The sequence below is a fragment of the Leucopleurus acutus genome, assembly GCF_964270905.1.
Source record: "Leucopleurus acutus genome assembly, chromosome: 16".
In the NCBI taxonomy this organism is placed as follows: domain Eukaryota; kingdom Metazoa; phylum Chordata; class Mammalia; order Artiodactyla; family Delphinidae; genus Leucopleurus; species Leucopleurus acutus.
In genome coordinates, this window is record NC_139158.1 from 74513127 (window position 1) to 74534431 (window position 21305).

Here is a 21305-nt window from a genome sequence, read left to right on the forward strand (position 1 = left end):
GTGTAGATTTCCAGACTCTACCTAATATTTTATCCAGTTAGTTGAAATGTATATGGACTTCAAAGAGGACAGGTGAAGTACTTAATATAGTTTCCTAGCTGTACATAGTAATCGCTCAGTTAAATTTTGCTATTATTAATTATTCAGGGAGAAGGTTCTGGTTGCTGATAATGTATATCTTGATGGTGTTTTTGAGCACAGAGACATAATATTTGTATTCATGCTGGTAAGAAGAAAATTAAATTGAATTACAGTACAAAACTTCTGCAAATACTTTGCAATACAGACTTGTGTTTTGGATTTCTGCTTTCATGACTTTTAGGCCACTGTTAGTTTTAGATAAGAGAAATTTGAATCTCTGATTCTGTTTTCTTCAAGGGCCTGTATCTGCCTTTGTAGGCGTTTTGCATAGCAAGTACAGGTCGTTTTGTGTTGAATGCGAAGTTTACTTTAGTGTCTGGTGTTAGATGATTTGTATAGTATTAAGTGAAATGTTTTAATGTATTGTAGTGTTGAGGATATCTTTGATGTAATTTTGACATGAGTATTACATATTGATTAAGTTTCTGTTTCTAAATATTAAGGAGTGCAAATATTTTAATCTTTATATGCCAGGAATTCTGGGATCTTCTTGTTCCCCCTCCTTAAATTGCTGCTGGTGGAGATGGAAGCCTGTCTCAGTGTTAATAAATGCCATTACCCATTCCCTTCCCCCAGCTTTACACTGGAGCCTAGTTTGCCTGCAGCTGCAATGGTAGGCATCTTTCAGGAAGTGACCTTGGCTTGTATTAATCAAATTCAGAACACACAAAAAGCTTCTTGCTAACATGCTGACTTGATGTAAAATTTTATCGCATCCATTTTCTTTCAGAATGAGGCCATCTTGTAAAAAGAAGATGTACAGAAGACTCCTCCAATTTAATACATTAAAAAAGCTTCTGCAAACCATGTTTAAAAAAACACCTAGATTTTAAAAGTAAAGACTCTTTATAGACAAAGATGCATAAACTTAGATCATGAAGGTTTGGGAGTTGTTACTAGAAAATTACTTGTTTTAATGCTGAATTAAAAAAAAACCCTCTACATTAGGATCAAGTTTATTTACTATCTTAACTACATTAAATTGCTGTGGAAAAGTTATACCTATGAATTTATTTTGGGGCCCTTTAGTAGTTATATATTAAGTAAGATACTTTTGTATATTGGTTATCTTTGGGTGTTCAGAAATGACTGTGGTGTCTTACTCTGTTGGTTTGGGTAAGCAAACTAATGCCCTACATGGAATCATTTTCTTAGGTAGTGGTAGCACCTACAGGGCCTTATAAATATAACTTAAAATTAAGTCAACAAGACTGGTAAAATTCGACCACCTAGTGTGTTAATGAGAAATATTCTGACTACAAATTCACACAATTGCTTATTAGTATTTAACTGATCATTGTGATAGAGCAGTTAATACAGCTCTTTCACTTTTATCATGTAACGTGTCACAGAAATCTAGTTTTTAAATGTAGGGTAGTTAAGGTGTGTATAGTACAGATCTTCATTTTAACCTTGCTCAGTGTTAAATATAGAATGTTGGAAAGAGTAATGGATTAGTTTACTTATGTTTTCTGCATTTGGGAGAAATTTACATTAAGAAAAAAGAATTGGAGAGTAGTTGAGTCTATTGCCAAGGGGTTCACTCTTGAGTTTATTGTACATAGGAGTCACTTCTGTGTACTGAACTGTTTGAGGAGAGAAATACAAGAAAAGAAAGCTTAAACCTTAGGAGCTGTACCTGCATTTTGGTAGATGTACAGTACAAAAAGTACAGGCATGTTGCACGTTTATAAATTAATGATTAGGAGAGGAGGTGGAGAATCTATGCAAATAAAAAATTGGGGTTAGATAAATACTTTGATTAAATGTCTTCAGTATCTGAGTTTTTTTTAAAAGCATTTACTGGAAACATAACCAGCATTATCTTTCATCATATTGTAAATTGTTCTTAGAATTGCAGCCTCATGGAGATAAATCTATCTCTTTAACTTGCCTAAGTTCACCCTTTGTCTCGATACCAGCATTAATGATTGGTTTGTTAGATACTACAGGATAATTTCAAGGAAAATTACTCGATCATTTCTCCCCTCAAATACCTGTTTAAAATACATGGTCTTCAATAAAATCATCATCTTGAACTTAGAATGTTCTTTGCCTCCTTCTCTGCTACCTCCCCTCCCCCCCCACAAAAAAAAAAGGAAAAAGGAAAGCCTTGCAAGAAAAGGAATACAGGCAATCCTGGTGGCCAATGAGTTAATGTTCATTTGCAGCCTGAGGGTCAGCGTACAGTCTCTGTTTCCTGATTGGCTGCTAAAAGGTGAAATTGAAACCACTGTAAACTTTTGACCCTGTAGCAATTCTTGTGGAACGCCTTCCACTGGTGGAGCCCAGAGCTTCAGCTCACCTCTCCACCCAACCCCTCCCACCCCCTTTCCTGTATTTATTTTGTGTGATCGTGCAGCACTGCATGCAGTTTTTCCAGGAGATGGGGGAGAGGGAGGTGGAACAAGCACCAGCAGGCGGCTGGCTTCATGCCTGTTTTAGCAACCATGTCATTACTAACTACAGCTCAGCCAGAGATATGGGGCTTGTTAATAAACTGGTCTGCCAACCGGAGTTTTTTAGTTTTCTCCTTAATCTCAAGGTAATTTAAAAAATGCAGAATGGTTATGTTTACTGCCATTGTTCATCAGTGGATAGTATCATAGTGCAAGCAAAATGTATGGCATGATTTCCTGAATGTGTTGAGTTAAAAATAGCTTTCATATTCAGCAACCTTTATACACCCCATTAATGTTTCCTCTGTCTCTCATGATTTTTACACAAATAACATTTTACAAAAGTTTTTTTCTTCTTTGCTTTTGTCTTTTGTTATAAACTCAAATGGCATTTCGGTTCTAACTATGGAAAATAATTGCAGAAGTTATCTGTACATTCAAATTTCGTTAATAATTCTTTCTCCCCCCTTTATTTTTTCTTGGCAGAGGTAAATGGTTTTGGGTTTGTCTTTCATTCACCTGTAAATAGTGCTTTATAGTTACCAGAGCAATCCTATGAAAAAGGCAGGGCCACCCTTCTCTCTTCTCTCCTTTAATATTATTATCAGACTCTGTCTTCATCTTCTGGTTCTTCCTTGTATCCCTGGTTTCCGGTGCAGCAAAGCAGGTTGATGCTCAGCAGATGCTTACTGAATGAACACAGTTTTCATTTCGGAAACTATAGTGGTTATTTGTAGCTGCTTCTCCTTTCCTAATTAGCAGCAGGAACCATATTTTGCTTATACTTTTGAGTGCTTGTGCAGCGCCTGACATCTAATAGGTGCAGAACAAACATTTAAGTGAATTAGATGCCTCCCACAAGATCACTATGAATCTGAACTTCCAAAAACTAGGTTTTCTGAAGTCAAGGCTTCTTTTTTAACTGCCTCATTTAAAATTTCAGGTTGGCTCCACATAGAACTAAACATTTATTATAACTTATTAAATGACTGTGTAGAATAAATTACGACAAATCAGCTTGCTCCTTTCTAGTGTACATCACAGGATAGGTGGTAATACATGTCAGGTTTTTTTTTTAACCCTGTCCTTACTTTACTAGGCCTGTGTATGCTGTAATTTGAAATAATTCCTGCTCCCCTTGTCAAAAAGATTATGGTTTTTTTGAAAGTTTGTCATCAGTGTATTACCAATGTTCTCTTGGGTACCAAATACATTTTTCCTTATTTACTTGAGCACATAATTATGGGCTAAATAATAAATTTTAAAGAGAAAATTCTTTTTATTGAGTTAAGTTTATACAGCTTCAAAAACAGTAGCATCTTTTTATATAATTTTAAATTATATAAAATAATTTCTTTTGTTATAAAGACAAATTATTTTTTAAAATAAATTGTTTTATTTTTTTAAAATAAATATATTTTAAAATGATTTTTTTGTTTTATTTATTTTTGGCTACGTTGGGTCTTTGTTGCTTTATTTATTTTAAAATAAATTTGTTTTATTTATTTTTGCCTATGTTGGGTCTTTGTTGCTGCGCACAGGCTTTCTCTCGTTGTGGCGAGCAGGGGCTACTCTTCATTGCGGTGCACGGGCTTCTCATTGTGGTGGCTTCTCTTGTTGTGGAGCACAGGCCCTAGGCATGCAAGCTTCAGTAGTTGCGGCTCTCAGGCTCAGTAGTTGTGGCTTATGGGCTCTAGAGCACAGGCTCAGTAGTTGTGGCCCACGGGCTTAGTTGCTCTGCGGCATGTGGGATCTTCCCAGACCAGGGCTCGAACCTGTGTCCCCTGCATTGGCAGGCGGATTCTTAACCACTGCGCCACTAAGGAAGCCCTTAAATTTTCATATGGTATTAAACTTACGTCCGTTTTCCCCCTTTCATTATAGCTACAAATTGGTTGCAGTTGATTGTTGCAAGTAAAATCTGGTGTTACAGTTTTGACAAAGGATATATTTATTGCTTGGTAAATAATCTCAACTGCAAAAATATTTTAAGTTTAGTTTATGCCAATATTATGTAATCTTTTAGTAACCTGATATTTAGTTGGTGCACAAACTTACTCTGTAGTGCTTTGAAGATGAGTGGGCAACAGCTGGCTTTTCCCAAAGATGGTGATTCCCCATCTCTATCTGTGATTTTAGGGAACTGAGGAGGGAGTACCTGGGAGTCCTGCCTGCAGCAACATGGAAAGAACAATGAGTTTAATATGATGAGTAGTAGAATCCTTGCCCCCTTCCATGTTCAACAGCAAAAGAAAAACATGTTCAATAATATTCAGTGGCCTGTTTTTGTCCAGTCGGTGTTTCCAAGCATCAGCATCATGTAGTTTGCATTTTCCTCTCTGTCATATCCCCTCCCCCAGTTTGAGTCTTTGTTCTGGCCTCGAGGCACACCTTCTCAGACTAGCTATTAACAAAGCTCAGTTTGATCTCCCCCAAGCCCCCCCATAGCTTTCTAGTGGTGCAGGTTTTGATAATGGGGATCTCATCAGTCACCTTTCTGTTATTTATAGTAGAAAAATTAATGTCATACCCTGCCCCCTCCCCCCTGCGATATTTAATATTTTGGGGTTGTGTCACTCAATTTTTATGTCGGTCTGATTTGACTTTGTGTGTGTGATTGAGTAAAGTCCAAACTATGAAAAGGAGCAAAAGGATAAGGTGGTTTCTTGGCTGTGCCGCGCGGCTTGCTCAACCAGGGACTGAACCTGAGCCCTCGGCAGTGAAAGTGCAGAGCCCTGACCACTGGACCGCCAGGGAATTCCCAGGATAAACTTATTTTTGATGAAGATAGTAAGTACAGTCCCAGGAAATATGCTTTGATTGTTGCCTTTGCAGAATCTTGGTTCTAGGCAAGTTAACTGCAGTTCCCCAACAGTTCCATACTTTACGGGATCCTGGTATATAGTACTTTTTAGACCATCTGCTCCTTGCCAGGTTCCTGGTAGGCGGGCCAGTCATTGATCTTTGACTATTTGGGGACCTCTCTAATCCAACTGCATACTTCCTGGGAGAGGAGAATTTTGTAGATGGTGTTCCTTTGGGTCCTGGGGGTTGTGGGTACAGATTGGCTGGGTCAGCACTCCTTTGGACAGTTCTCACCAGCAGTACGACAGTGTTTGAGTATTAATGTAGGCTGTCTCGCCAACCTTTCATGTTAGGCAGCAGACTTGTTTCCTGGGTCAGTCATTAGGGTACTAGGTACATTCTGACTCAAATTCCTTTTCCTTCCCACCCCTCTTGTTCTTAGGTACTAATGCCACCCCACCGACCCCTGTTAGCCCCCCAAAAGGAGCAACAACAAAAGAACCATTTCTGAAATGAAACTTTATTTAAAATTAGGGCCAGAAAACCTTGGATTTTCTTTACAGGACTTCTGCCTACCTTTTCCCCCTTCACTGTCCTCTAATTAAATTGGATATAAAAATTCAAGTTATAGGGACTTCCCTGGTGGTCCAGTGGGTAAGACTCCAGGCTCCTGGTGCAGGGGCCGTGGGTTTGATCCCTGGTCGGGGAACTAGATCCTGTGTGCGTGCCGCAACTAAGAAGTCTGCATTGCCGCAACTAAAGATTCTGTGTTCCACAATGAAGATCCCGCGGGCCACAACTAAGACCCGATGCAGCCAAAATAAATAAATAAAATAAAAATTAAAAAAAATTCACGTTGTAAAACATTGAATTCATTTAAAAACTAAAACTGTTGATTGTGTTTTCTCCTATTTTTTAATTTCACTGTGCTTGGTAATTCTTGTTATATTATGTGTCAGATAGTTTTGTTTGGCTAATAATTGTTTTTATTTATCGAGCACTTGTATACTAGGTACTAATAAGTAATTTAAGCATTTTCACTTAATGTTCACAAGAGCCTTAGGAGGTGTGATAGCCATTTTAAGATGAGAAATCTAAGGCTCAAAGATGTCTTTAGCTGACCCAGGGGTACCTAACGAGTAAGTGAAAGAGCTGGGAGTTGGTGGAGTCTAGATCTGGTGGGCTCTGAAGCTTCTGCCCTTTAGCCATTATGCTAACAACTAGCTATACTATTGTGGATTGGAAGATGTAGTCCAAGAACCACCTTACTTACGGCATGTATCTCAGTTATAAGCTAGAGACTACTGTGCTTATCAGTAGACCTGGTACTAGATATATCAGTTCCTTTTATAACTTTAATTGCATGGCACTGATATATTACAAGGGTTTTCCTCTTTTCCCTTTGTGATCCACATTATAATGTGATATCCTTCCATCCTCAACCCCCACTCCCCCATTTTCGCACTTTTGAGTTTCAAAAGTGCAGCAGACCGGGCTTCCCTGGTGGCGCAGTGGTCGAGAGTCCGCCTGCCGCTGTAGGGGAACCGGAAGATCCCACATGCCGTGAAGTGGCTAGTCCCGTGAGCCATGGCCGCTGAGCCTGTGCGTCCGAAGCCTGTGCTCCTCAACGGGAGAGGCCACAGCAGTGAGAGGCCCGCGTACCGCTAAAAAAAAAACAAAAAAAAGGGCAACAGACCCTTCACATCATGCAGCTAGATTGTGGTTGGTTGTCTTCTCTATGCTACATGTGGATTGCCCATGGCTGTGATGTATTTGTTACTCGGAACTTGTGAATATATCATTTTTTTTTCTTCCATCCTTTCTCAACAGACTTGCCAATTCCAGTGTGAATGCTATTAATTTAATGGCATAGTTATGGTTCTTGTCTTTATAGATATCTCTAGAATTAGCAATAGTTAAATTATTGCTTTATTGATACATTTGGAAAATCGTAAGTGATGTTGAATGTTTTCATTGGCTCACTTTCTTGTTGCACTAGAGCCTGCTCCACATCTCCTCAAGTGCCAAGTCTGCTGTTCTTTATGTTCATGTATTTATTGCAGTTTATTTTGAAGAACTGTCCCTCACTTACCTGTCTCCCATTTCAAATCATTTTTTGTTGGTGACTCAAATGATGCACCCTTTCCTAGAGGAGAAGAAAATATCCAGGGCTTTTTTTTGTTTTACCCTTCTCCTTGCTTGCTTTATCCATCCATCTGGTGGGTATTTATCTTTTTTTGACTTCAGTATTTAATTAGCTTCTGACAGGATATTTATATTTAATTAATTAATTGATTAATCAGTTAATTAATTAATGGCTGTATTGGGTCTTCATTGCTGCGTGCGGGCTTTCTCTAGTTGTGGTGATCAGGGGCTACTCTTCATTGTGGTGCACGGGCCTCTCATTGTGGTGGCTTCTCTTGTTGCGGAGCACGGGCTCTAGGTGCGCGAACTTCAGTAGTTGTGGTGCACAGGCTTAATTGCTTCGCGGCATGTGGGATATTCCCAGACCAGGGCTCGAATCCATGTCCCCTGCATTGGTAGGCAGATTCTTAACCACTGTGCCACCAGGGAAGTCCTATATTATTTTAGATTGTTAATTTGTTGAACATACTTTTGGACTGGTGGGAACGTCCCAAGTTCAAATTACCCAGCTGGTTTCATCACTTTTCAGGACTTGAAGGTGATCTCCTTTATCTCCACTTTGTGTTATCCATGTTTACAAACTGTGACAGACTGTATTGTGTATGCCCTGCCTGATTTTTATTTTTTTATTAAAATATTTTTTGTAGCAGAAGTACTAATATATGGCAAAATAAGGCATCAAGCTCAAATTCCCAGGAAGAGGCCTTATACTTGATAGCTTTTTGTTGTTATTGTTTGTTTCTTATGTCCAGGGAAGGGAAAGGTGGGAAAAGTTATTTTGTGTGTGACTAATAATAGTACTTATATAAAGAAAGGGCAATAAAAATCAACACCCTTTTTTTTTTTTTTTTTTTTTGTCCTCAGGATCAAAATACTTGCTGAACAGTGGAATCAGAGACCAATAAAAATAAACTCTACTTGAACATCATCTGACTGGTTAGCCAGGTAATTCAGTTTTACTTTGGATCTTTTGTAATTTTCTGACTTCACCCTCTGAAGGTACTGCCCTCTTCTTGATTTATGGTTTAATCTTAAGCTTATTTTATGTGTCATGCTTTCCTCTTTAATAATACTATTAGTTGAATGAAGGGACTTGGAATAAGTGAATATATATGTGTATTCTATATACAAACATAAATTTTGGGGGAAGGGTTGGAACTGTATGTTATGGTTTAATATGAGACACTATCACCTGCCCACTGTTTCCTTATGTGTGAATATTTTAATGGCACATAGTCAAAATCTGAATCAAAATCTGAATCAAAATCTGAATCAGCCCCACCCATTTTGACTATTTCACCTTGTGAAGACCAGTTTCACCGGATTGCTTGTGCTAGTGTGCAACATTTCATCTAACTCCTCTCCTGACTTTTATTATTGCAGCAGAATAGGAAAAATGAGAATAGAAAAGTTGTCTGATAGCTAAGAAAGCGGTTATGCTTTTCTTAGCTAGTTAAATTTCTTTTTGCTGGTAACACTTGATTTTTGTTGTGGTACGCGGGCCTCTCACTGTTGTGGTCTCCCCTGTTGCGGAGCACAGGCTCAGCGGCCGTGGCTCACGGGCCCAGCCGCTCCGTGGCATGTGGGATCTTCCCGGACCGGGGCACGAACCCGTGTCCCCTGCATCGGCAGGCGGACTCTCAAGCACTGCACCACCAGGGAAGCCGTGGTAACATTATTCTCTTGGTTAGCTAGGCTTGAAATGTGAGTCATCTTTGAATCCTACCCCCCTTTGATATATTTAATAAACAGGTCTTATCTGGTTTTCTGTTTTCATGTCCCCTGTATTTGTTCAACTTTCTGTTACCAATCTTAGCTTCCTAGGCCAAGACTCCTTAATTTCATGCTTGTGTTTGTCCAAATGTTTCTACCTACTTGAAGGTTTGCTAGAAAATTTTCTTAAATATACCCCTTTAACCAAGCCTCTTTTCTGTTCTAAGCTTTGTGCTACTGGTCCCTGGCTTACAGAAAAAAAAAGTACAAACTCCCTTCTCTTGTATTTGAAACAGTCCTTTGGGAATTTATCTAAGCCTCCATCCTCAGCGCTTGCTATTTCCCTATAAAATCCTTCAATTAATTATGGTATATACCCATTATATTCTGAACATAGTAGAGAACTATCTCCATAGTATTTATCTTAAAAAAAAGAAACTTTATTTGGAAATACTTTGCAATTTACAAAAGTTACAAAAATAAGAGTATGAAAAACATCTAGATATTCTTGAGCCAGACACAGTCTCTGGTTTTATTATCTGCGTTCATGCGTGCTTTTACTCTTTCTTCTGTCTCTCTCTCTCTTTTCTGAGCTATTTGAGGGTATGTTATATATATTGTGCTGCTTTCCCTTAATACTTCTGCTTTATAGGGTCATTCTCTCATATAACCATTGTATAGTTATAAGCTTCATAAATGGATGTCGATACAAATCTATTGCATTCAGACAAAATATTCCAATTTTGTCAGTTGACCTAATAAGGTCACTCACAGCATTTCCCTTACTTCTTGTAACAGAAACCAGTCTCGGCTCAGATACTGCATGTAGTTATTATTTTTCTTTCGCCTCCCTTTTCCTGGTATATTTCCACAGCCTTTGTCTTTTATGACATTGACATTTTTGAAGAACACAACCCTTCCCCTCCCTTATTAGAATGTTCTTCATTTTCTGTTTGTCTGAAGTTTTCTTGCAATTAGAACGTGGTTATGCGTTCTTGGCTGGAATACTGCATAGGTGATGTGATCCTCCGAGAAAGATGCACAACTTTTGGAGGCACATGGTGTGTTCTGTCCCTCATTGGGATGTTAATTTTGGTCACTTGGCCAAGGTGTTGCCAGATTTCTCCACTGTATAGTTTTTTTCCCTTCTTTTGCAAGCAGTAAGCAGTCTGTGGGGGAGACAATGCTGGTACCACGATTCTCGTCACAATTTGCCCTAGATTTAGCATTCATTGATGATTCTTGTCTGATCTAATTTTTTACTGTAATGGTTCCAAAATGGTCATTTTCTTATTCCATTCCCAGTGGAGCTCTTTTAATCACGCTCCTGTGTCCTTGTGGAGAACAGTATTAGAGACCAAGATCCCTGGGTGGTGGAGGGTAGGTGTCCTTGTTGCTTCTGGGTTGTCTTCTCTTCTTGACCCTTACAGTGACACAGCTAGAAAATATATGAATATCTATACACATACATACATAAATATACTTGTTCATATATACATGTTCATAGCAACATGAATATATGTAGTTTAGAAATCATGAGTTTATGTCAGTATGTCCAATTTCACTCCACATCTACAGGGTTCTTTCTTTGCACCTCTCATTTCATATTTTTATGTCCTTTTTTTTTTTTTTTTTTTTTGGCGGTACGCGGGCCTCTCACTGCTGTGGCCTCCCCCGTTGTGGAGCACAGGCTTTGGACGCACAGGCTCTGCAGCCGTGGCTCACGGGCCCAGCCGCTCCGCGGCACGTGGGATCTTCCCGGACCGGGGCACGAACCGTGTCCCCTGCATCGGCAGGCGGACTCCCAACCACTGCGCCACCAGGGAAGCCCTTTATGCCCTTTTTTAAAAAAAAATTTTATTTATTTTTGGCTGCATTGGATCTTTGTTGCTGCGTGCAGGCTTTCTCTAGTTGCGGGGAGCGGGGGCTACTCTTCGTTGCAGTGCTCAGGCTTCTCATTGTGGTGGCTTCTCTTGTTGTGGAGCATGGACTCTAGGGTGCGCGGGCTTCAGTAGTTGTGGCGCACGGGCTCAGTAGTTGTGGCTTTTGGGCTGTAGAGCACAGGCTCAGTAGTTTTGACTCGCGGGCTCTAGAACGCAGGCTCAGTAGTTGTAGGGCATGGGTTTAGTTGCTCCGTGGCATGTGGGATCTTCCTGGACCAGGGATTGAACCCATGTCCCCTGCTTTGGCAGGTGGATTTTTAACCATTGCACCACCAGGGAAGTCCCTTTATGTTCGTTTTTATGCCATGAGAGCTCTGGTTCCCAACATTGTCAGCACATTTACTCTTTTGCTCTGTCCTATAACACATCTAAAATAATTTCAGAATTGCTTGACCATTTCACTGTGACCATTTCACAGTAAACAAACTTACTTAAAGTGAGTGAAGAATTTGTATATAGTTCTCCACTTCCCCAAGACTGAGAGTAAATCCTGTATTCTTTTTTAATTATTGATTGATTGATTTATATTTATTTATTTGGTTGTGCCAGGTCTTAGTTGTGGCAGGTGGGCTCCTTAGTTGGGGCATGAGAACTCTTAGTTGTGGCATGCATGTGGGATCTAGTTCCCTAAGCAGGGATTGAACCCAGGTCTCCTGCATTGGGAGTGTGGAGTCTTAACCACTGTGCCACCAGGGAAGTCCCCCCCCCCCCTTTTTGTAAGATTTGCATATTTGTATTTCTTTTTTTACTTTCTATTAGAGTTGATTTACAATGTTGTGTTAGTTTCAGGTGTAAAATCCTGTATTCTTAAATTACTTGAATTAGTCCTCCCTCCTCCTACTTTCCCTTCCTTCCCAGTTTTATTTCCCACCCTTACTTTCTGCATAATGTAGTTATGGTATTTGTTTGAAATGAAATGAGATTTATTTATTTGTATGCTTGAGTTTCAGTTTGTTTTAAAGTGCTCCTTCCCATTCTGATTGGTTATGTTTTGATTATGTAGAATATGAACACATTTTCCAAAGTCAAAATTTTACAGAAGAACAGATATATGTATAATATGTTTTATTTTTTCTTTTTGTTTTCACAAAAGGTAGCATACTATGTATATTCTTTTGCACTTTGCTCTTTTCACTTACTGATATCTCCTGGAAATAATGCCATATCATGCCAAAGGGATCTTTCCCATTCATTTTTAAAAATCATGGTAAACTTTACATAACATAAAACTCACCATTCTGACCACTTTTAAGTGTGCGGCTCAGGGGCATTAAGTCCCCTCACACTGTTTGCAGCTGTCCCCACCATCCATCTCCAGAATGTTTTCATCTCCCTACACTGAGAACTGTGCCCATTAAACACCAATTTCTCACTGCCTCTTTTCCCAGCCCCAGTCTCATTTATTTTTTACATAGATGTATAGTTTCCATTATGTGCATGTAGGTTATTCAATCAGTTTCATATGTATGGATATTACCTAGTTGTTTCCAGTATTTTGTGATTAAAATAATGCTGCAGCGAATGACCTCATGAATATATATTTTCATATTGTTGGGGGTATACCTTCAGGATAGATTCTTGGAAGTGAGATTGTTAGGTTGAAGGGTAAATGCATATATAGTTTTTGTTAGATATTGTCAGATTACACTCTATAAGGATTATACCATATGGGTTCCCACCATCAATATGTGAGAGCGCCTGTTTCCCCACAGTCACACTGTAAAAGTTCTTTCCCTCAGCATGCTTTTTTAGATGGATCCACATTTTTCTGTCAGAAGTTTCTTTCTTTTTATTGCTGAGTAGTATTCCATTGTGTTTCCTATTTTTGGCTGCTTGAATAAAGCTTCTAGGAACATTAAAGTACAAGTCTTTGGATTTTTTTTTTTCCTTCTTGAGTAAATACTTAGGAGTGTAATTGCAGGGTCTTCTGTTAAGTGTGTGCTTATCTTTATAAGAAATTGAAACTGTTTTCTAAAGTGGCTTACCATTTTATATTCCACCTGCAATATATGAGAGTTCAAGTTACACATATATCTCTTCTTTTATGAAGTGTCTGTTCAAATTTTGCCCATTTTTAAAATTGGGTGGTTTTCTTATTGTATGAGTTAAAAAAGAATGTTCTGGATACAAATCCTTTTCAGATATATTTTGAGAGTATTTTCTTCTGGCCTTTGTCTTCCCTTTTCATTTTCTTGATTTATCAATTTTTTTCTCTTAGGATTAATCCTTTTTTAATGTGCTAGGAGATCTTTGCCTATTGTAAGGTTATGAAGATTTTTCTGCTTTGTTTTCTTGTAGAAGTTCTATAGTTTTAGCTTTATATTTAGGTCTGTGATCCATTTTGATTTAATTTTTGCATATGGTGTGAAGAAAGGATTGAGGATCAGTTTTTTAAAATATTGACATTCCGTTCCATGGCTATTTATTGAAAAGACTCTCCTTTTCCCATTGCATTGCTTTTGGTAACTTAATCAACTAACTGTGTGTGTGTGTGTATAAATACATACACAAACATATACATACATATATACATACATACATATATATATACACACACACACACACACAGATGTATACATATATATAAAATCAGGATCTATTTCTGGTCTTTATTCTGGCCATTGATTTGTATAACAGTCCTTATGCCCACATATATTGTCCTGATTCCTGCAGCTTTTATAGTAAGGTTTGAAAGTAGGTAGTGTGAGTCTTTCAACTTTTTCTTCTTTGCCATGATTGCTCTGGGTAATGTAAATCTTCTGATACACATTTCAGGATCAGTTTGTTAGTCCCTACAGTTTTGTCAGTCACTCTGAGAAACTGCCGTGCAGAATACATCCAGCTTGGCCATCCTGAATGCGGTTATTATCTTGTCCATTCAGCAAGATTGCTGGACTTTGTTTGGGTTCCTTATCCTCGTGCTGTGATCTGGAAAAATTGTTGCTTCCTGGTAGGAAGCCTGGCTGGTGGTAGGGCTCGTGTTATCATATTGGTCCATCTCCCCCCAACTCCCAATTGTTTTCCTGATCTCAGGGACCACAGTTTTTCACTGCTTGTTCTCTGGTATCTGAATATAGTTTGTTCTTACAATTTGTTCAGTTCATGGTGGGATGAATCCTATTATTCTCTCTTGGTCTAAAATAGAAGTCCCACAGTTGATTCTTGAGTTCATTAAAAAAAAAAAAGCCTCTTTTCATTCTTTGCAAAAAGGTACAGAAAGATGTCTTTATTAACCATATAAGCTTCTTTGAGCGTATTTTATTTATTTTTTTTGGCCACGGCATGCGGGAATCTTATCAGTAGTTCCCCGACCAGGGATCGAACCCGTGCCCCCTGCAGTGGAAGCGTGGAGTCTTAACCACTGGACTGCCAGGGAAGTCCCTGAGCGTATTTTATTGAACAACTTCTGAGACCAGAGGATTAATTTCTCTCTGGAAGTTTTCCTGAGGAATATAGGATTGCATTTCTAAAGTCTCTTTTATTTGTTCTTGTATCTTGAGACTAGGAAACCAGTCCAAACAAACTCTACTAGATTTCACTTGCAGTCCTATAAATATGAGTGAAGTCATCTCCTCTCCTGGTTCCTCAGAGTTACTAAGTCTCTGGCCTACTTTTGAGGCTAGTCCCTATAAGCCAAGAATAGGTTCCAGGCCCATAATTGACTTATAAAGTGTGAAGTCTTTGCTTGTTAATGATGGGCTTGTCATGCCTGATTAAATGAGAATTAATCTCAGTTATGACATTCATGATATGGACTTGATTGTCCAGTTATCGTGATAAATAGGTTGACAGATGTTTATTAAACCTATGCAGTTAATATTATTGACATGAAAAGTAGAGAGACTCAGTTTTTACTTTTATATTTGTGTTTTTCCCTGAAATTTGAGGACATCGGATCGGGTGCCACTTAAAATGTTTTTCTATTTATTTTTATTTTATTTTATTTATTTTTATGGCTGTGTTGGGTCTTAGTTGCAGCACGTGGGATCTTTCGTTGTGGCATGCAGGCTTCTCTCTAGTCTTGGCGTGCGGGTTTTCTCTGTTCTAGTTGCTGCGTGCAGGCTCCAGAGCGTGCGGGCTTAGTTGCCCCGCGGCCTGTGGGATCTTAGCTCCCTGACCAGGGATTGAACCCCCATCCCCTGCATTGGAAGGCACATTCTTAACCACTGGAACACCAGGGAAGTCCCTGAAGTATACTTTGAAAAACACCCGTGAACTTGCTACTTGAACTTAAGAACTGGAAGGTTGTTAGGTGTATCAACTCCCTGTGTATTTCTTCATGAACTCATCCTGCTTCTATCCCAGAAGTCACAGTTATCTTTAATTGTGGTTGCTTTTTAAAAACGTTTGAGAAACCACACGTGTGTGTTCCTGAACGATGTTTAGTTTTTCTTGCTTTGTAGCTTTACAAAAATATAACGAATGTAAGGTACTTGCTTTTTTACTTTTGGTTGCTTGTAAGTTTCTACCATGTTGTGTATGATTTATTTATTTTTGCTACTACTATATTGTATTCTTTTGTATGGCTTTATTAGAATTTATTTTTTAAATTTGGGATTGAACATTAGTTTCCTCTGGCTTTTGATGTATGAATGATATTTCAATGAACATTTTTGTGTAGGTCTCTTGTTGCATAGAGAATTGTTATTGCTGTAAAGTTTTTAAACATAAACTTGATTTTTAACTGCTGATGTAATAAATTTACTTTTCATGTGGAACTTCTTTAGAAAAAAGTAAATTTTCTTGCTGAAATAGCCCTATGTTTTATAAGCTAATTTATCTCATACTAGTCATTTATTGTTTATCACAGGATTTGCAGTATGCACTGTGATTTTCCTTAACCTAACCTTTTAAGTACTTAATTTTTAAACAACTTTATAAAAGTGTAGTTTACGTACAATAAAATTCACCAACTTTAAATTTACAATTTGGTGAGTTTTGACAAATGTAACCATTATCACAATTATGATAGAAAACACTTCTACTACCCCCTAAAGTTCCTTTGTGCCCCTCTACAATCTGTCCCCTCTACTGGTGGCTGGTGGCCATTGGGCTGCTTTAAGTCACTGCAGTTTGCCTTTTCTTGAATTTCATATAAATGGTAATCCCCTTGTGTGTATATTATTTTGTAATTGTTCTACTGTTCCTGGATATTCCGTTCTTTTCCTTTTTCCTGTTTGTATTTCAGTTTTGGAAGAGAGACAGAAAGAGAGAGAGAGAGAATGTGTATGTGTGTGTATGTGTATGTGCTGTGTGTATACGTGTGTGTATGTGTGTGCGTGCGTGTATGTGTGCGTGTGTGTGTGTGTGTGTGTTGAAGCTCACTGATCCACCTCCATCACCCCCACCACAGCTCTGTCCATCAAAAGGATTCTTCATTTCTGTTAGGGATTTTGGTTTCTAATACTCCCATTTGCTTTTTTAGAGTTTCCATCTCTCTGCTTACATTACCCATCTGTTCTTGTATGTTGTTCACTTTTACCATTTGAGCCCTTAGCATATTAATCATAGTTAAAAATTGTACAACTGCTTCCACTTAAAAAAAATTTTAAGAACCTGGCCTTTTTCCTGTTGACCAGCAATCTTTGGAGGCTTCTTTATATATATCATCAAAAGTTGTTTTCATTAGTGCTCATGGTTTCTCACTTAAGAATATAGGTGGCCACATAAAAACTTGTACTAACTGTTCATAATAACAGTATGTATATTCATAGGTTGGAAACAACCTAAATGTCCATCAAGTGATGAATGGATGAATAAAGTATATCTATACAATGAAGTATTATTCAGAAATAAAAAGAAAGGAAGTACTGATATATGCTACAACATGGATGAACTTTTCGGCTAAGCCAGTCACAAAGGACTAGATGTTGTATGATTCCACTTGCATGAACTGTCCCGAATAGGTAAATCCATAGAGACAGAAAGTACAGTCGATTAGTGGTTTTCTAGGGTGGGGATGCGAAAGAGGTTTTGTAAGGTGGGGGGAATGGGAGGCTTTAGGGGAGTGACAGCTAAGGGGTATTGGGTTTCTTTTCGCAATAATTAAAATGTTCTAAAATTATTGTGGTGACAATTGTACGACTCTGGATGTACTAAAAGCCATTGAATTGTATACCTTAAGTATATGATATGTGAATTATATCTTAATGAAGCTGTTAAAGAATGTAGCTGATGTATTGAGGAATACTAAGAGTTCTATGATGCCATAAAGGAATTTTATGGGAAAATACGATTACTTTTCTCATGACGCTGACCTCAGAAGGTGTGCTGTCTACCTCAAACTTTTCTGAGTTTCAACAATAACATGTTAATTAAACTCACCTCAATTTTTTGAAAACCTTATCCAGTCTTTGTTAGAGTAAGTAGTCAACCTGTAATTATAGGGTTAATGTTAATTCCAGCACCATATCTTCTTCATTTGTCAAGAAAGATTATATCAAAAAGACTTTATTCTTTAAAAAAAGAATTCAAAATTATACCCAGACCCATCTACACTTTTCTATTTGTACATTAAATATTTGTGAGTTACTTATGGATATTTTACAGCAATACACCCAGAGATCAGTTTTTGCTCTCAAGCTTATAAGAGCAATTAAAAATTACTAAGAAAGCCATAATTTTGGTGGATCTGCTGTCTTGGGCTAATGAAGTGCTTTGGTTTTAAGTGGAAAAGCCAAAGTTATTTTACTTGAGATAATCTGACCACACTTAGTCCCTCACTCCTTTTTTATTTTCTTTTTAGGTTTTAAACTTTTAAGAGATTCCTTCTATGTAAAGAAGATTGATTACTAGTGATATATTTAAAATGTGGAGGTCACTAGTTTTATGATGATATATAGGAGAATGTCAGTGCATTTATAATTTTGAAAGCTTAAATAGTTTGAATGTTGGTGAAACAGCATACTTTTAGAAGATAATATTTTTTTTTAGCATAGGTCACATGCTATACAGAGATGCTTTTAAAAGAAAATTCCTATTGATAGTTTTGTTCTGTTATTAAAGTAAAAAAGTGATGGTTAAGCTGGTTTGCTTTTAAGGATGAAGCTTTCAGAATATGTAGAGAAAACTGTTAAAGTTGTAACATCCGTCTTTGGCACGAACAACAAACTATCTAAACTGCTGTACTAATCTAATCACTGTCCCCCCCCCCCCCCCCCCCCCCCGCTCTTGGTAAAAATGGATGGACATAAGGTTGTAGTAATTGTTCAGTCATGGTTCATTAAAAGGACAGTTTTATTAGACTTGGAAAATACAGACATAAAAACTCATCAGATTGGTAATAATGTAGCTCTTGTAGTACTTAATTTTGTAACTTAGTTAAGAAATATAATTGGCCTAAATATCAGCTCAACGATCCAAAAATACAAATAATCCTCTTTATATCACTGTTGTAAATGGCCCTGTCTCTCATGAGCCAAACTCTTAGAGTAATTACTTTCTTATGACTCTTTCTTTTCAAAAACTGTTTTAAAAAGAATATGTTTTGGAATCTGTGTAATATTTAACATATAAAGCCTGCATTATTTTGAAGTTGATATTGAAAACCTCTAAACTTCTGACCTTGAATAGAATTTTCTATGTATAACCATTACGTGCAGCTGGTGGATTCAAAATTGCCTTTTCTGGTACTCTGCTTTGTGAAAAATAGTATGTATTGGACATGAGTGCATGACAGCTGACATTTATCAAGGATAACAGGCTTACTCATTTTCACATTTTAAAGTGAGTTTGAAAGCTTTGCATGTGCACACATGTTCCACATATGTTCCTAAGATTTAAGTATATTTTCCATCATATATCATTCTTTAATGAGCTTCATATATTAAGCTTATATGATGTGAACCCACAATCATCTAAAGATCAGAAGTGTAGGTTATTTAATTCACTTCCATAGAGTTTTATCTTGCATAGTTGAACAATCATTACAAGTAAAAATGTACATGTACCTAATGTATTCCAGGTAGGACTCTTGTTACATAATGTGTGATTTGTCGTTTGTTTCATTCCCCTACTCTAAGATTCGGCTCTAATGTAGAAAACTGAATTACAGAAATTAATTTTTTTCTACATCAACTGCTAGCATATTGTTCTCCTGTTTAAAAAGATTTTTATAGAGCTAGTTATTTTATTTTACTGGAGGGTGACCATAAACAGAATTGGAATTGAATAATTTTTAGTCTTGGTTCTTAACCTTTTAAAGTTTTCTTTAAAATGAGATCGTGATAATAATTTAAAAAATTCTAGTATAGAGCTGCAAAGTTCCTAATGTGTTGGCAAGTTTGTTAATTAAAATAACACCTTTTATGGTTGGAATAGGTTTCAGATTCTGTAACCCTTCGATATATTGATATGCAGATCACAGTGACTTGCTGCAAGGTAACAGGAGACATGCTTTGACTTCGGAAGATAAATTGGCCATGCACAGCTGTAATCTACTGTCTTTTCATTTCCAGACATGATTTAGTAGTATAAGGTCTTTGATTCCTAGGCCTTGGGAAGTAAGTTGAAATTTAATTTTTTTGTGTGTATGAGAGTTTTTACTTCGGCTTTTGATAAGCCTGTTTTGTGGTGTGAAGGTATCATGTAAATTGTAGACGTTTCATTACTTAAATAACTCCCAGTTCCATTTGAAGTATAAGAAGCCCGAGTTCCATCCCTTTCCATTTTCCTTTTGGCAGTTGAAAAGGAAGCCATTTTATTAAGAATGATGAATAGTGAATGGAATTTTAAATTTAGGCTAGTTAAATTGCTAGTGTCTTTATATTTTAAAAAATTGCAGAGGAATTAATTATCAATTTTAACGTGATTTTTCAAAGAAGAAATTGTCCTTAAGCACTTGTGACCCAAGTGTCCTTTATAGTAAAAGATACTGTTTCTACAGATTCTTTTGGCAGAGAAATGTACAATATCGGAGAAGTTTAAGGAAAATATTTGAAATGTTTATGTAAGAACAGCTTAAGACCACTACCAAAACTGTATTTGTAGATCTTAGCATCTTTGAGAATTCAGTGCTTCTCAAAAGACATCTCTTTAATCTCCTTTTAGGTCCCAAGGTTTAGATTTTCTTAAGTTATTCATCTAATATTGGAGTTGGAAAACACACATTGTTTCCTGATCTTATTTGGGTTGTAGACATAGTTATTTTAAAAATTCTCTTTTTAAAATAACTTTGTTTCTGTCTGTAAATCATAAGATTCTTGAGGGAGCCATTTTTCAAGTCTACCATTTGCCCACTACTGAGTTTTTTTTTTTTTTTCAGTGTGTGGTTTTTTAGATTCTTTCAGCAACCTTGTACAGGTGATGGTATATCCCCTTTTTACTTCACTGTGCTGCATTCTGGTTGGCTTCATCAGTTTTATTTTCCAGTTCACTGATTGTGTGTGTGGTGTTTGTGTGTGTGTGTGTGTGTGTGTGTGTGTTGTGTCCAGTCTAGGAATTAATCCCATCTATTGAGTTTTGTTTCGGATATGGGTTTAAGTATCCCATGCTAACCAAATCTATTCAGAGTTCAGATATTTGGTGCTCAGATAATGGGCAATACCATCTTTTTTTGTACTTAATAATTTATGAAGTTTTATAACTCATTCTTTTCACATTCTATTTCTTTATATGTGTGTTTTCATGGCTGTTGATTCTTTATCTCATTAAGGATTGTAAACATTTATTTATTTTTAAAAATCTCTATTTTTAAATTAATTAATTTTTGGCTGCTTTGGGTCTTCCTTGCTGTGCACGGGCTTTCTCTAGTTGTGGTGAGCAGGGGCTACTCTTTGTTGCAGTGTGTGGGCTTCTCTTGTTGCAGAGCATGGGCTCTCTAGGCATGTGGGCTTCAGTAGTTGCAGCACGCAGGCTCAGTAGTTGTGGCTCGTGGGCTCTACAGCGCAGGCTCAATAGTTGTGGCGCACGGGTTAGTTGCTCCGCGGCATGTGGGATCTTCCTGGACCAGGGCACGAGCCTGTGTCCCCTGCATTGGCAGGCAGATACTTAACCACTGTGCCACCAGGGAAGTCCTGTAAACATTTATTTTAAACTTATTTCAAGATTTCATTTTATTGGGTGGCGAATTCATCTTTTGGAATCGATGCATTTCTTGGCCATCTTTCTTAGTTCAGTTTTTAAATCCACTTGGGAATTTTAGTTTACAATTTGCATCTTG

At 37.5% G+C, this 21305-nt stretch overlaps 1 protein-coding gene across 1 annotated transcript in view; it reads left to right on the forward strand.

The window, feature by feature from the left end:
- The first annotated feature begins 8219 nt into the window (after nucleotides 1-8219).
- NCOA3 (nuclear receptor coactivator 3) overlaps nucleotides 8220-21305 on the forward strand; it is a 59947-nt gene continuing 46861 nt past the window's right edge. Inside the window, exon 1 of the mRNA XM_082858138.1 lies at nucleotides 8220-8435. The gene's annotated coding sequence lies outside the window, so the exon portion shown is untranslated. The remainder of the gene's footprint in view (nucleotides 8436-21305) is intronic.